The sequence below is a fragment of the Dasypus novemcinctus genome, chromosome 2 (assembly GCF_030445035.2).
Source record: "Dasypus novemcinctus isolate mDasNov1 chromosome 2, mDasNov1.1.hap2, whole genome shotgun sequence".
Lineage (NCBI taxonomy): Eukaryota > Metazoa > Chordata > Mammalia > Cingulata > Dasypodidae > Dasypus > Dasypus novemcinctus.
This window is the reverse complement of record NC_080674.1, coordinates 120,172,468-120,184,564: the sequence shown is the minus strand read 5'-3', so window position 1 is coordinate 120,184,564 and position 12,097 is coordinate 120,172,468.

The following is a 12,097-nucleotide window of genomic DNA, read 5'->3' as shown; positions in this document are numbered from 1 at the left end:
TTAAGACATAAAAATTTAAAAATCAATGGAAAGGAACAGTGTCCTTTCTTTAGTAATATTTAATTTCTGAAGGAAAGAAGCAAAGAATACTAGGGTTATGATATTAAAATGATATCCTGTTATCTGGATTCATATAAATTTGCTTTTCCACATATATTACAGAAAGGAGAACATATGATAACATTTGATGAGTGAATTAATTTTTACAGTGTTGATGAAAACAATGTTGGAACACTCTGGAATGCTGGTGATATAAGATGGTGCTTTAAGCATTAGTGCTGAAATTTCAGGTGAAAATTACATTAAGATTGGCACACATCATTAAACAGTGTCTGATATGAGCAGATGTTCAGTTTTTTCACACTGAGGAGGTGGTTCAGTAGATTCTATTGTAACATAACATGATGTAATGGCATAATTTGCTATGAAAGTAAAATAAGTCATCCATCTTGGATGTGGCAAATGGAATCTGCTTGAAAGTGTGTTGATAATTAGTGTTCCTGAGTGCAGTGGAAACGAAAGATGATTCTGAAGATCTTATATGCCCCTTATCTACAGTTAGTATATATATTATGCTGATACAGTGACATAGGTGGGTGGCACCTTTAAACATCTAATAATGATGTTACTGATATCTTCTAAGGCTATTACTTCTCAAGCTTAACACTGTATTCTTTAATACTCTTTCACTCTACTTCCTAGATCCTAGAAGTCTTGAAAAGTTTCTAGAATATGAGAGTGGTGAATTCCATTGAGGCTTACTTCCCTTAAATATCTCTTCTTTGCACTTATTTTTTCTACCCACAGTCTTGGTTCTCTTGTCAACCATTTTGGATAGTGATGTTCAGCATCTTATTAGTTCCTTATCTTTAGTATCAACATCTCAAAAAATGCAAGGATAGCTAAGTCAAGGGTGGTTATGTAAATTTGACTCTCAACTTCTCCAAAAACAATAAAAAACAAGGATGAATTAAACTATAGAAATCCCATTCCCTTAGCATAGACTCTTCAAGCTTCAAATTACTAGTAAATAGAAAAATAAACAATAAATCCCAACATGCTTATCTCACACGCTCTGCACTACTCTTGCATTTGGGGACTTTCTGTATGAAAGTCAGAAATGAGGAGATAGCACTGGGGAGAAGACATTCTAACAGGAACTTCATATAAAAAGGATAAACTACCCCAAATAGAAAAACACACAAACAAAACAAAACAAAACAAAACAAAAAAGCCTACTGCTAAGCCAGAGCACTGAGTACAGGGCAGCCTTAAAATTATGTGTGAGACATTAGTAAACAGTCTTGGAAAGTTAACACTCAAGGCAAAGAAGAAGTTTAAAACAAAGGAGAGCCATCCTTAGGAAAGTGTGAAGTAATAAACCAGAGAGGGAAATTCATACAGAAAAGAATAAAAATATTGAAAGAAACACATCCCATTTACCCCTTAAAAAAATACCTGTTGAAATTACTCATTGTTATACCAGTAGAAGAGGGTGCTTTTGAAGTAGAAATCTTATAAGCATATCAAACTACTGTTTCTGTCCAGGTAAATGCAGAAGCATAGTATCCATATTTTAAACAACAGTAACAGCAAAACTGCTACAAATATATAACCAAAAATGAGAATAATCCAAACATTCAACTAGTGAACTCCTTCCCACTAACTAAAGGCTAATTGAGAAACAAAAGTAAATTGTAATGTAATACTGTAAACGGAATTGAACATTCCTAAATAAGCATTTGATGATGTTAGAGAATACCTTGAAGCAGAAGTTCAAAAACTGAGAACATACAGGATTTTAAAAATTGGAAGAAATGAAATAAGGTGATTGAAATAATTTTCAAGAAATAGAGGAAAAAGTTAAAATCACATCATAAATGAGAACTGATAAGTTGCTCAAGATGAATAGGCTGAATGAAAACACAAAGGGTTTTGGAAAAAAGCCAAGAGAAAACAATGTTGTAAAAATTAAATAAAATGAATCAGAGAGAAAATGTTTTGGAAAACAGCCAAAGAAGGTATAACATTTATATAACTGGAGACTCAAACAAAAAAAGTGAAACAGAACTGTTATATATGACTTTCTCTGGATTTAAAAAATCTGAGTATATATACTGAAAGGTCTCATTGGTACCAGTGAAAACTAACTCTAAAGGGTCAATTCAAAGTCATAAACTATTAAAACAACTAGATTCTAGACTTTAAAGATAAAGATCTTCAGGGCCATTAAGGAAAAGATCCAAAACTTATAAGGCTCAGATAATTAGGATGCCATGAGCCTTCTCAAAAACAAAGACAAAGCAAAGCAACAATGGAGCAAAATTTTAAAGCAAGTGTGAACCAAAGATTTTCCATTAAGCCAAGATGTCTGTGTCAATGTGTCAGCTAGGCCAGATAATGGTTCACAGTTGTTTGGTTAAAAAGCACTGGGCTAATGGTGATGCAAAGGCATTTCATGGACTTTAAATATCAGTGAATTTATTGCATATATGGCTGATTACATCTATAACCAACTGAGGAGATTGCCATTAGGAATGAGTGCTGTCTCATCCAATCAATAGAAGGATTTAAAAGAAGAAGTGATTTCAGGGAGAGAATTCCTATTTCTACTTCAGATAGGCATGCCTCCTGGGGTACTCAATTTAGGACCTTCATTGAGTCTTTAGCTTGTAGCCTGCCCTACAGAATTTGGATTTGTGTTTCCTGACAGTTGTGTGAGATGATTTTATAAAATCTCATGTTATTTACAGATATTTCCTGTCAGTTCTTTTCCCTAGAGAACCCAGACTAATTCACCCTGCCTTATACCATACAGTTTTCAACATGGCCATTATTTTTAAAAAGAGAATATTATCTTCCTTTCCTATTGATTTGCTGCAAATTTTTTCCAGCCCCTACCCTTCCATCTCTACATGCAATGCTTATTCCAAATCTACCATCCACCACCAAATATCGTATCCACCACCTTGGTATACCACACAGCATTGCTTCTGATCAAGGAACCCACTTCACAGCAAATGATATGTGGGAAGGGGAACGAGCTTATGGAATTCACTGGACTTACCACATTTCTTAATGTCCTAAAGCAGCTGGATTGATAGAATGACAGAATGCCCTTTCAAAGACTCAATCACAGTGCCAAATAGGTGGCAATACTTTGCAGGGCTGGGGCAATGTTCTCCAGGAATCTGTGTATGCTCTAAATCAGCATCCAGTTTATGGTGCTGTTTCTCCCATATCCAAGATTCATGGGTCCAGGAATCAAGGGGTGGAACTGGAGATAGACCACTCACTATTACCTGTAGTGCTTCCTGTCCCTGCAACCTTAAGCTCTGCTGGTCTGCAAGTCTTCTTTCCAAAAGAAGGAGTGCTTCCACCAGGGAACACAATAATGATTCCACTGAACTTGAAGTTAAGACTGCCACCTGACCACCTTGGGCTCCTTATGCCTCTGAATCAACAGGCAAAGAAAGAAAGAAAGTGTACTGGCTGGGGTGATTGATTGTATCAAGGGGAAATAGGACTGAAGGTACAAAATGGAGAGAAGTAAAAGTTTGCCTGGAATACAGGAGATCCCTTAGAGCATCTCTTAGTACTACCATGCCCTGTGATTAAAGTCAATGGAAAATTGCAACTATTCAATCTAGGCAGGACTAACAATGGCCCAGAATCTTTAGGAATGAAGGTTTGGGTCACCCCAATAGGCAAAGAACCATGGCCTGCAGAGGTGCTTGCTGAAGGCAAAGGGAACATGGAATGGGTAGGGAAGAATTTGTGATAAATAAGAACTTTGACCATGTGACCACTTTCAGAAACAAGGGCTGTAATGGTCATGTTTATTTCTTCCTTTTTTTTTTTTTTTTGTTATTAGTATGTTTATATATGAACAAAAAACAAAACTTTGTTTTTTTTCCCTATCCTATCCCCTTATGACATAAGTTGTAATGTCACAATATTTAAGGTTATCAAATTTAAGAGTGAAAATTACCCAAGGACTTGCACCCTGTTCTGGAGGTATTTAGTGCATTTCCAGTTGTACTCAGGAATGTTGAATATTGTTAGATGGGGAGAAAAAAGATAAATATGTTATTTTTTAATTTGCAGATTAGTTATGGTTTAAGGTAATATGTATGGCTGTTGAGTTGACAAGGGCTAGACTGTGGTGGTTAGGATAATGTGTCAACTCAGCCACATAATAGTGCCTAGTTTGGTCAAGCAAGCACTGGGCTAATTGTAATACAAGGGCATTTCATGGACTTTAACCATCAACGAGTTGATTGAATATATGAATAACCAGCTGAGGAGAATGTCATCAGCAGTAAGTGATGTTTCATCCAATCAGTTGAAAGCTTTAAAAGGGGAAATGATTTCAACATTCAGAGAGAATTGCATCTCTACCTCAGACAGCAAGCATCTTCTGGGGTACTCTTGAGGACCTCCATGGGAGTCCCTGACTTGCAGCCTGCCCTACAGAATTTGGGTTTCTGCATCCCCATGGTCATGTGAGACAATTTTATAAAATCTCATACTATTTGCAGATATCTCCTGTTGGTTCTGTTTTCCTAGAGAACCCTGACTAATACACTGGCAATCAATATCAAGACCATAGCTACGTAATTTACAATATATAAGTGCTAAGGGAAATCTGTTTTCATGAGTGCTTTTTGAGGAATCTACTAGAAAATAGTTCAACAAAGAGATGACTAGAAACTAGAGTAAGGAGTGGTGGTCAGCATTTAATAATCCAATTATAAATCTAAGACTAAGACAAAGGTGGGGAAGAGGTGTGCAGGAAAATATATGACATGCTAATATATGCATTGTATGTTGTGACAAAATAGATCATTCAACAAGGAAAATGAATGTAGAATGTTTATTATTGTATAGGCAATAGATGGAAGTCAAAGGAACTCATTCAAAACTGCTAAATGATAACAATGGTTTCAGAAAATAGGAGAATAATGGCATTTCCTCGCCCCTCACCCTGCTGTTTTTGCTGTCTGTGTCCATTCACTGTGTGGTCTTCTGTATCTATTTCTCTCTTTTTATATTCTCATCTCATCTTTCTCCTCTAGGATTCACTAGGATTCGATCCTGGGACCTCTGATGTGAAGAGAGGTTCCCTGTCACTTGCACCACCTCAGTTCCTGGTTTCTGTTGCAACTCAACTTGACTCTCCCCTTCATCTGTCTCTGTTGTGTTTTCATCTTGCTTGTGACTCACTTGTGTGGGCACTCGCACAAGGCATTCAGCTTGCCAAGCAGGCACTGACTTGCCATGCAGACACTTGCATAGGCACACTTTCTATTTCTTAACCAGGGATTGAACCTCAGTTCTCCCATATTGTAGGCAGAAGCCCAATCACTTGAGCCACATCCACTTACTGGAATAATGGCATTTAAAACAGTATAAGTACAAAGATACACTCTAAAACAAAAATGAAAACCTTCAAAAATACAAAGTACAAAAACCAACACATCATAAAGAGAATTTATAAGCTAAATTATATAGCATTAAGACCAAATATAGCAGTCTTCTCAATAAATGTTAATTCACTTAATTTACCTATTAAAAGAGAAAGATTTTCAGTTTGGCCACAAATCAAGTCCACTTATATGCTGTATTCAAGAGACACACCTAAACCAAAATGGTTCAAAAGATTAATAAGAAAAAGATTGGATAAATTTTATCACTACTGATATCCTACAAAGTAGAATTCATTCTAAAAGCATTAGATGTGAAAATGAAGGATAATTTTTAAAGTTTTTTTAAAGTTAATAGCCACAATACACAATGACAGTATAACAGTTAAAATATATGTATATCAAATTAACACAGCAACCAACTTAATATAGCAAAAACTATGAGAGGTGCAAGAAAACATAGGTAAAACATATTAATATGAGCCTTACACAAGACAGACATGGTTGACAAAAAATAAGAATAAGAAGATCTAAACAACATAACCAATGAGGTAAAATTTATGATGTATTGAAATTTATACCCTGATACAGTCACTACTCCTTTCTCTCAAGCACGTGTAGAACATTAAAAAATCAGATATTGGGTAACAAAAAATCAGTAATTGTATAAAGTAGAAATATTCAATACTCTTGGATCACAGTGCAGTAAAACTAGAAATTAATATTTTAAGAATAAAAACTACTTGTACCTGAATATTTAATAACCTTTTATTATATATCTCTTAGGTAAAAAGGGATATACAATATAAAATTATAAAATTTCTTTAAAACTGCTATTGAAAACAGTACATGTTAGAACCTGTGGAATGCATTTAAAATACATTTTTTATCAATAACAATGAAAGAATGAAAATAAATGAGTGAGATTTTGAGCTCAAAAAGTTAGGGGAGGGAAGTGGACTTGGCCCAATGGATAGGGCATCCATCTACCACATGGGAGGTCTGCAGTTCAAACCCCGGACCTCCTTGACCTGTGTGGAGCTGACCCATGCGCAGTGTTGATGTGTGCAAGGAGTGCTGTGCCACACAGGGGTGTCCCCCATATAGGGGAGCCCCACGCACAAGGAGCGCACCCCATAGGGAGAGCTGCCCAGCATAAAAGAAAAGTGCAGCCTGCCCAAGAATGGTGCCACACACATGGAGAGCTGACACAACAAGATAACGCAGCAAAAAGAAACACAGATTCCCTGTGCCGCTGATAAGGATAGACCCCGTCACAGAGGAATGCACAGCAAATGGACACAGAGAGCAGACAACTTTGGGGGGGGGGGAGGGTGGCAGGAAGGGGAGAGAAATTAAAAAAATAAATGAATCTTAAAAAAAAAAAGTTAGGGGAAAAAACCCACAGTATACCAGAAGAAAGCACAAGAACAAAAATAATTTAAAAAAACAAAACAAAACAACAAATTAACGAAGAGAACAATAAAAAACAGAAGATCTAATTAAATAAAAATCCCAGCAATTTGGCAACATTAACAAAGTAAACAAACCTATAACTAACATAATACAGAAATGAAGAAATATCAAATATACAAAATAAATGTCAAGGGAGAAATAATTGTCAGATAAGATTTAAAATCATGAGACTATTTTGCAGAACTTTAAGGAAACAAATTAGAAAATGTAAATGAAATGGAAAATTCCCCAAGGAAATACAGTTTATCAATATAGCCCAATTACAGATAAAAACTTACAGGGACAAATTTCTCTAGGAGAAATTGGTAAAGTTATCAAGGAACCACCCCACAAAACATTCCATGTCCAGGTGAGTATTCAGAGGGTAATTTTAGCAAACTTCAAAGAGCAATGGTTCCAATATGCTATGAATAATTCCAGATCATGGAAAATGGAGGAAAACATGCTAAACTTTTTATGAAGGAGGTACAAAAAATTCTACAGATCAATATTTTTAATGATTATGTAAAATTTCTAAATAAAATATAATGAACAGACTCCACTGCCACTATCAGAAAATAATGTACCATTATCTAGTGAAATCTGTTCTAAGAATGTGAGGTCGTTTCAGTATTAGGAAATCCATTAATATACACCTATTTAATATATCTAACTGAAAGAATTTTGGATTCTGGATTCTGAAGATTTCAACAAAATTCATCCTCTCTCAACTCCCATGTGAGTAGTAGAAATATACCTTGACATTCCAGTCCACAAGGACCTACTAGAGAGTGAAGAGAGAGGTATATTTTTAAAGAAATAAAATTCACTCAAGCCATTTTGCTTAAAGTGTCAAAAAAGCAGTATAGAGAATAAAATACTTTTATAAATTGAGAATCATGGTTTGAATTGAAAGGAGGAGGTAGTGTCTGAAAAAGTCTTGGCACAGAGATAAAATCTGTATCATTGGAGGGGGTAAATAGGAAGACATTTTTGGCAAAATGACATGAAATAAAGGGTTAAAGTTGTAAAAAGTGACATTTAGGGACAAAAATTGGTCAGTTCTGTTGGAGTAGAATGTTTCTGTAGAATTTGAATGCTAGTTGTGTCACCATTTAGGCAATAAGAAATGCTCTAAGTTCTTCAACATGAATGTGGCCTGATAGAAGCATAATTTTAGGAAGAGTTACCTACTCTGTAGAATAAAATAGAGTAAGCTTAGAAAGACTCAAACAGGATGATAAATTTAGTACTCTTGGTCATAGGTGGAAGAGTAAGAATGGAAAAGACATTCAAGAGCTACTTACTGCTAAGGAAAAGTTCTATATTTTGGTACATTATTGGACTTAGGAGTGGGAGGTAAATTACCCCAAGGTTTTTCTTTTTTTAAACATAATTTCTTGTAAAATAGCAGTGTCAGTGCAGAAATTGGTAATTGGAAATGAAGATTTTTCCATGGTGGAGGGAAGAAGGAGAAGAAGATGGAATAAAAATGAGGTTTATTTTACAACATTTAGATTTTGAGCAGTTGTGGAAAAATGTTCAACTTGGAAATACCAAATCTGGGGCTTAGATGAAAGACCAGAACTACTGATACAGACTTAAGTATCATTTGAATGGAAGTGAGAGTTAAAACTGAAAATATCGAGTGGAGAATAGAGATTTGAGGACCAAGCTTTGGGCAGTGCTATTTACAGAAGGAAGGATGAATGAGAGAAGCCAGTGGTGAAAACAGATATAGAAGAAGCCTCACAGAATCAGGTGGTGCCATTTATCCCAGCAGCTGAAAGTTAGCTGCTTCACTTATTGTGGCTGAGGGTCTCTGAAAGTGATATATACATATTTAATGCTAGATAACACCAAACATTAACTTCAGATTTGTGGATAAATCTATCCAACCCTTTGGCTAGATGTGGTAAGAAATGTAAAAGTTTAATTTCTTTTTAAAAATATTGTGGTAGCATATATACAACATAAAATTTCCTATTTTAATCATTTTCAAGTATACTATTCATGATATTAATTACACTTACAATATTATGCTATCATTATCAATATCTATTACCAAAACTTTTTCTTCACCCCACACAGAAACTCTGTACCTGTTAAACATTAGCTCCTCACTCTGGCTTATTCCATCTAACCTTGATGTCATGGTTTATCTGTGTTCTGGCAGGTATCAGAAATTCATTTTTACAGCTCAATAATATTCCATTGCATGTGTATATGACATTTTTTTGTTCATTCTTCTGATGGTTGACACTTAGGTTGCTTCCACATTTTGGCTATTGATAATAATGTTGCTTTGAACATTGGTGAAAAGTATCTGTTTGAGTCCCTACTTTCAAGTGTTTTGGATAAATACCTAGAAATGGAATTGCTGGGTCATGTGGTAATTCTATATTTAACTTTCTGAGGAACTACCAAACTGTTTTCCACAGGGGCTGCCCCATTTTATATCCCCAGCAACAATGTATGAGGAATCCTATTTCTCCACATAGTCTCCAATGCTTGTTATTTTCTGTCTTTTAAATAATAACCCTTTCTAGTGGTTGTAAAGTGGTATCTCATTGGGGTTTCAATTTACTTTTCCATAATGGCTAAAATTATATTAGTCAACCAAAGGGGTGCTAATGCAAAGGACCGGAAACCCATTTTATAAAGGGTATTTATTAGGGATAAATGCTTACAGTCACAAGGTCATAAAGAGTAAGTCCAATGGACAGGGCATCCGCCTACCACATGGGAGGTCCTCAGGTTCAAACCCCGGGTCTCCTTGACCAGTGTGGAGCTGGCCAATGTGCAGAGCTGATGCATGCAAGGAGTGCCCTGCCACACAGGGGTGTCCCCCGCGTAGGGGGGCCCCATGCTCAAGGAGTGCACCTTATAGGGAGAGCTGCCCAGCGTGAAAGAAAGTGCAGCCTGCCCAGGAATGGTGCCACACACATGGAGAGCTGACACAACAAGATGACGCAACAAAAAGAAACAGATTCCCAGTACCACAGATAAGGATAGAAGTGGTCAAAGAAGAGCACACAGTGAATGGACACAGAGAGCAGACAACTGAGGGGAGGGGGGAAGGGGAGAGAAATAAATTTAAAAAAATAAATCTTTAAAAAAAAAAGAGTAAGTTATATTAGTTCCCTCACCAAAGTCTCTTGCCACTTGTTGGAACAAGATGGCTGCTGACACCTGCAAAGGTTCAGGCTTCCTTTTCCTCCTAAGGCTCCATGATTCCAACTTCTTCCAATATCAACTGTAAGCTGGTTTAAGTCTCAACTCTCATCCCAGGCTTGTTTCTCCCCAAGCTCAGCTGCTCTGCTCTCTCCACAAGGCCAATTGTAGCCTATGAGGCTAATGGCTCTTCTCCCTTCCTGGGGCCTCTGCCATGTCTAATGGAGCCTTCTCTCCTTCCTCACATACCTTCTTCTCTGTATGTTCACTTCTGGGGCTCCAATAACAAAACTCCAACTAACTCCTGTGCTGTGTAGTTTTCTCTGCGAGTCCCCATCCACTGAAGTGGCCCAATCAAAGCCTTAATTATTATTTTATCAAGTAAAAGTGAAGCCCCTGAATCTAATACCCTCTAATATACTCAGAGGAAAAGATCAGTTTATAAACATAATCCAGTATCTCTTTTTGGAATTCATAAAGAATTCATAAACAATATCAAACTGCTCTAGTTGCTGAGCATCTTTTCATGTACTTAATTGGCTATTTACATATATTTTTTAAAGAAATGTCTATTCAAGTCCTTTGCCATTTTTAATTGTATTGTTTGTCTTTTTGTAGTTGGGTTGTAGGAGTCCTTTATTCATTCTGGATTTAAACCTTATCAAATATATGGTTTTCAAATATTTTCTCCTAGTCTATTGGTTGTCTTTTTACATTCTTGATAATGACCTTTGCACAAAAGTTATTTTTGGTGAGGTCCACTTTATCTTTTTTCTTCTGTTGCTCCTGATTTTGGGGTAAATTTCAAGAATCCACTGCCTGACACAAAGATATTTTCCTTCATTTTATTCTAAGGTTTTTATAGTTTTAGATCTTATATTTAGGTTTTTGATTCATTTTAAGTTAATTTTTGTGTACGGTATGAGGAAGGTATTTACTTTCATTCCTTTGCATGTGGATATCCAGTTTTCCCAGAACCATTTTTTTTCTCTTTTAAATAATATTTTACTTTATTCAAGGAATTCTTTTTTTTTATTTCTATGTTTCTTTATTTCTATGATTTTTGTATTTGACAAATGGCTAACTTTTTTTTCCTTTTTTTATAAGACTTTTAAAATTAAGGTTAACAGATCACACAGAATGTTACATTAAAAAAACATAAGATGGGAAGCGGATTTGGCCCAATAGATAGGGCATCTGCCTACCACATGGGAGGTCCAAGGTTCAAATCCAGGGCCTCCTGACCTGTGTGATGAGCTGGTCCACATGCAATGCTGATGCGCGCAAGAAGTGCCATGCCACACAGGGGTGTCCCCTGCATAGGGGAGCCCTACACGCAAGGAGTTCATCCCGTAAGGAGAGCCGCCCAGTGCGAAAAAAGTGCAGCCTGCCCAGGGATGGCACTGCACACACAGAGAGCTGACGCAGCAAGATGATGCAACAAAAAGAAATGGATTCCCAGTGCCACTGACAAGAATATAGGTGGACACAGAAGAATACGCAGAGAATAAACACAGAGAGCAGACACAGGGGACGGGAAGAGAAATAATTTTTTTTTAATGTACATTACAAAAAAATAACAAAACATAAGAGGTTCCCATATAACCCACTCCCTACCACTATCATTTTTGTAAATTGTATTTTTTTGAAGATACATACATCACAGAAAATGTTACATTAAAAAAACATAAGCAGTTCCTGTATATCTGCCATCCCCCCACTCCACTCCTCACACACCAACAACCTCCTCCATCATTGTGACACACTCATTGCATTTGGTGAACACATTTTGTAGCACTACTGCACCACATGGACAATAATTTACCCTGTAGTTCACACTCTCCCCCGGTACATTCAGTGGGTTCTGGCAGGATATATAATGTCCAGCATCTGACCCTGCAATATCATTTAGGACAATCCCAAGCCCCAAAAATGCCCACACATCACTTCTCTTCTTCCCTCTCCCTGCCCTCAGAAACTACTGTGGCTACTTTCTCCACATCAATGCTACATTTTCTTCTATTACTAATCACAATAGTTTT